The sequence below is a fragment of the Apium graveolens genome, chromosome 3 (genome assembly GCF_009905375.1).
Source record: "Apium graveolens cultivar Ventura chromosome 3, ASM990537v1, whole genome shotgun sequence".
Classification (NCBI taxonomy): Eukaryota; Viridiplantae; Streptophyta; class Magnoliopsida; order Apiales; family Apiaceae; genus Apium; species Apium graveolens.
In genome coordinates, this window is record NC_133649.1 from 41408678 (window position 1) to 41414912 (window position 6235).

The following is a 6235-nucleotide window of genomic DNA, read 5'->3' on the forward strand; positions in this document are numbered from 1 at the left end:
ATCATCCTCTAATTCTGATCTGCAACTAAGTTCATATCAACATCCAAATTTTGATGCCCACCTAAAATCTGATTTTCATCATCCAGATTCTGTAACGCCCCCAGATCTGGGGTCGGGGATCCGGGTTGTCACGAGTTCTATTTTCCTTAATAACACTTAATCTTAATAAACAACCAACTATTACGCACTGTGACCCCACAATATACCCACACTCCACAAGTTATAGTCTCAGAGATGAATACCAAAAATAACACCACTCATTTTATTCCACAATTATAAACCATTACACCTTAAATGGGTTTCTGAATAAATTTACATATTCTTTGCCATTAGTACAATTCTTAATATACATAAGTCCGGCACAATAAAAGTTGAAAGCCTAGCCTACTGGTAGTTCCTACCTCAGCTACAACGGCATCAGCGCCTACAGGAAACTGCGGAACGTTTCCTAACCGCTCACGAATTGGGAGATTGGTCTTGTTCTTGTCTATCTGTTGTTGTGTGATGAAAGAAGAAGCAAGGGTAAGCAACAAGCCCACCGAAATAATATGTATAATAATTAACAATATATGAGCATTCTCACAGTACTCATTAAAGTCTTGGTCAAGTAAAAATGAACCAAGTTTGATATCTTAACGCGACCAAGTCGCAAAATATTCAGTATATATGTATATGCACTTTTCAAAATCTTGGAAGTCCTCTTCTATGCATAATATACACAGAGTTCCAGTTTATAACTGTATAAAAATATCGTTGCAAGGTGATCTCATATATCTAACCTTGTCTCAACATTTTTGTGAAAATATTTGTCATGCATAAGATAATCATTAACCAGATATAAGTTGAAATATGAAGTTACAAGATACTTCAATATACTTATATCTTTTCCGAATACTACTTGAACTACCACCGTTCAAGGTATCATCAGTTTCAAAAGTTCATCACATAGATGAGATTACAAGAAAAGACTTGAATAGATTCAATCTTTGAAATATCATTATAAATAATGAAGTTATGAGATACTTCATTAAGTCCCGATATATATACACCTATATATATACATTTCATACACTCCTTGAAAACCTCTGTTATGAAAATTATAAACAGAGTTGCAATATCCAATAAATTTGGAAAGGAGAAAACCTTAGCATAAACCTGATATCTTGTTGATCAGGCAAAGATACCAATAAGTAACATTTTCTACTAGTAGATGGACGAATTCCCCACTGGTCATCACCCTGGCCGTATTAGGACCTATGCTGGACTGCCACTCAGCCACTTAAGCATTGATGGACTCCCACTGAGCCACTTATACTTTCATGGACGCCCATTGAGCCCATGTTGCTTATGCCGACTCAAATAGATGGACTTACTTCCCGAATGTTGGGCAAGTAATCAAAATGCTATCTCAAAACAGCAACCTCATTGCGAATATAAAATACACCACAGAGCCGGATCCCTCGGGTTTTGAGCGAGTATTTAAATCCCCTTCGAAAGGAAGATCTTAAATCTAAAAATGAGTTTTGGGATCCACTCTAACTTTTAAAAATCATTTTTGAAGACTCGAAACATTTTAAAGAATGTTTAGAGTAACACTGATTTAATAAAATAAATCAGTCCCGATATGTTGGAGAAATATCTGAATATTATTACTTAAATAATATTCCCATAATAATCCTTATAAAAATAATTGAAGTGGAAGTTTTACAACTCATACTTGAAATGAATAATAAATAACCAAAGATATACTTATACGAAAGCACGATCTTTATTTGAATAATCAAAAATAAGTTTGATTATCGAAATATTATTCTTTAATAAAATAAAGAATATTATTTAATAAAATAAGCGGAGTCATAAGTTCTCGAATGAATATTCAAAATAATATTCATTAAATAAAGTAAACGGAGACATAAGTCCTCGAATGAATATTCAAAATAATATTCATTAAATAAAATAAAATTATCGAATAAACCTTATTCGATTAATAGTTTTGAAAACTATATCAATATACATATATATATATATATATATATATATATTTACTCGGGAATATCGACTCCCGGTTTAGAAATTGTTCACCTTTGGGTCCCCTATACTAAGGGCATACGCAACTACTGTTTATCTCTAGCATAGGTATTATGCAACTTATAAGCATTTGAATCACAATTAGATATCAAGATTACGAAACAAACATGCATATATACCATATCAGCATGCTCCAATATATCATAAAATTTGCTAATAACAATCATGCACTTATCACAAGATAATGCATATACATATATTTACATCACAACAACAGTATAACGGGTAGAAAACTTGTCTGAGTGTTCCCGGATAGACTTAAGCTTAGAGTGGGTCCGATAACCTATAAACAACAACATAAGTCGGAATTAAACCCCGGTCGCTTAAGAAACTAGACTTTAACCAATTGAACCCTAATGTTCGCTTATGGTCACTTCTACGCTTAACAAATCACATAAGTCGTTCGAGTACCCTCGGCTCCACCATTTTTAATAAATTAACCAATAAGAATTTTAAGGCGATTCTTTCGCGAGTACCCTTCCAACTGACTTATTAACCTTACACAATTGTTTCATACTCCAATTAGTTATTTAAGGACCTTAACCAAGGTTTCAAAATAAGGCGAGGGGAAATGGTTTGTTCGCGAAACGTCGTTACTTAAAACGGTCGTTTCTCCTAAACCGTTCATTGGAATCAAGCGAACCACATATCACAACGAAGCTCGTAACATGAACTATCTAAACATGGCAATGGTCAAAATCTAACAGTGAGTTCACGGGTCCTGAAGTTAAGAACAAAAACAGTCTAAGGTAAATCGGGCATTACGACGGTTATATTTACGCGATTACCAAATTTTAAACTACTCCAATCAATCCACAAATCAACCCACAATCATCATTACAACCAAACTCCATCCATACTTTACTACAACAGCCCCAACATCTCAAGATTTCCAATTTATACTACCCTCAAACATGAACTAAAGCTATACTTAAGTTCATTAACCATAATCCAAGATTTACAACTTCAAACTCATTACAAATCCAATAACACTCTAAGTATACAAGAATCATGCTTCTCATGAACCATACCAAACATAAAAACTCTAAATATTCAAAAGTAGGGCTAGGGTATGAGATTATACCTTCTTTGGTGAGTAGAAGTAACTAAGGAGCTTGAAACCACCCTTGAAAATCCTTACAAAAGCTATATCTAAACAAAAACATAAGATCAAAATTTTCAAGATCTTGAAAACACTATTCACCCTCTTCTTCCATGAATTATTGGAAGAGATTGTGAAGGAAATGGAAGCTTAGATTCATAGGATAACTATATCTATGTATAATGAACCTTGGATAATTACCTCACAATTTAACAATACTTGGATCTTGGATTTTGATTTTCTTCTCCTTGAAGAAATGAAGAAGCCGAGAGCTTCTTTCTTCAAAATGAAAGTCAACTTTTATTTTTGTGTTATGATTTGTTTTGGCTTGGTTGATATCCTTTTGTTGCTAATTAACTTTTTACCATGGTAAGAAATGAATGGCTCACAATCAACCAACCAATCCCTCCATTTGTCATGCTTAAGTCACCATGCTTATGTCATCTTTCTCATGTCATCTTCTTACACTTGTCTTCTTCTTGTTGGTGTGATGACATCATCATCCACTAACGTCTATGATTAACTCCTAATTACTTGGCTAATGATCGCTTATCTGTTATACGGTTCGCTTAACTTTCGTTCTTGTTTATCGTTTGAGGGATCATACCCGGGATCTTATTACTTGGGTTCCCCTAAACCTTTCTCAATATTTTATATTCCTTTTATGATCCACTTATATACCATATAGAGTACTAATAAGATCTCAGAATATCAATAAAAGAAGCCCTACATAGTGTGGCATGAAAAGTTTTCTTATTCAGCATAATCAGCATAATCAGCAAAATCACTATTCATAAGGGTTACAAAAAGTCCAAAAAATTTTGTGGTTATTATAATACTAACTCTTTTTCTAAATAATCATTCCTCTTTTTATAAGAAAGATTTTCAGAAGTTAATCTTTCACATATTAAAGTTTGATCTCTATAACTAATGAACATGGTTTTAAGATATCTTCTCAACTCAGTAACATCATCAGTATGAAAAGCATAAGTTTTTGAGGTACCTTTAACTCAGCAGCTTCAAAACTGTTATCAGCATTTGCCATCAAGGCATAGTTTACCTCACTTTCAGAATCTGAAGTGTTTGTACAGCTTTTTTTCTTTGTGACAAGAGCCTTGCATTTGTCACTTTTCCTTTCTTGCAATCAGAAGATATGTGGCCTTTCTCACCACAGTTGTAGCATTTGACATTTGAGTAATCTCCTCTGTCAGACTTTCCTCCTTGCCTTCAGATTTTCTGAAACCTTTCTTATCAGAACTTGCACCTTTCCTGGAAAACTTCTTTCCCCTTCTGAATTTCCTGTATACAATCTTTGTGATTCCTTTCACCATAAGAGCACACAGCTCCATCATCTCTTCATCAGGGTCCATCTCAGATAGACTTTCAGTTTCTGAATCCTCATCACTATCAGAACTTGATGACTCAGTATCAGACTTTGTGATGAGAGCCTTTCCTTTGCCTTTCTTTGAGACAGCCACTTTAGGGGATTCCTCCTCAGCCTTAAGAGCAACTGCCCTTGACTTTCTCCCATGTCTCTTGCTTCTTTGATCCATCTCAAGTTCATGAGTCTTAAGCATACCATAAATTTCATCAAGAGTAGTTTCATCAAGAGCATAATTGTCTCTTATAGTTGTGGCCTTCAAATCCCAACTTTCAGGAAGAGCTAAAAGGAATTTGAGATTAGTATCTTCAAGATCATATTCCTTATCCACCACTGACAGATCATTCAAGAGTTTGACAAATCTATCATATAAACCAGTTAATGACTCATCAGGTTTTGAGTCAAAGTGCTCATACTCTTGAGTGAGTATAGTCCTCCTGTTCTTCTTAATTGAATCAATTCCCTGGCATCTTGTCTCCAAGGCATCCCATATCTCCTTTGCAGTCTTGCAGTTAATTACCCTATTTGACATGACATTATCAATGGCACTGTGCAACCAATGTCTTACCTTTGCATCCTTTGCAATAGATGCGATATCTTCAGCTGTATATTCACTTTTCTCCTTTGGTATAGTCTGTGCTGGCTGATCTGCAACTACAATAGAGAGCTTGGTTGGCTTATGTGGTCCTTCATTAATTCTGTCAAGGTATTTTGGATCTGTAGCTTCCAGAAAAACATAGACATCCTCACCTTCCATATTGGATACTCAGAAGGTTTCAGTATGGGAACCCTAATAGTCTCATACCGATTATGGATTTGAGTCTTTGGAGTTTCTTCAGTTTTGGTGGGCTTGGTTGGAGTTTGTGCTTCTTCAGACATGATTGTTTTTGGATCTTTACTATATGTTGTTAACAGATGGCTCTGATACCACTTGTTAGGTCACACACACTGTAGAAGGGGGTTGAATACAGTGTTTACTACAATCAAATCGAATATAAGAACTCAAGTAACATAACACAGATTTTATTCAACAAAATAAACTCTGTTATAATAGAACTGTCCTCTCTCAGTGATGAAAAAATGTCACGAGACTTGCTAGGGTTACAATGATAATAATCATGATTAAGATAACACATATAGTATAAACCCTATGTCTGTGTTTATATACTACACAGTTACAAGATAATCTTCTAATTGATATCGAATATGATTCTGCTTCCTAATAATATCAACTAGTTATCTTTTCTTACAAGTATTCTATTCTTCATAGAATTCTTTCCATGCATATCTCTTCTTATGTTTGTCTTGATCTTCTTTCCTTTCAATCAGCCGCCTTCCTTATCTGAATGTCTCCTTAAGTCATGATATTATCTCCTGATAAATCTCCTGATAACTTAAGTTCTGACAACTTAAGTTCTGATATCTTAAGTCATGACTTCAGTATAAGTCCTGACTTCAGTATAAATACTGATTTCCAGTTAAGTCCTAATTTGTCCTGCTAAGTAAGATCTGAAAACTAAACACAAATCATATTAGACATGACATCACAAATATCTAACATAATATTTAAACAGGCAAGTTAAAAATAACTTTATACAAAAGTTACGACGGTATAGCCGCCAGAAAACTTTTGATTATTACTTGACGGCAACGCCATCTATCTT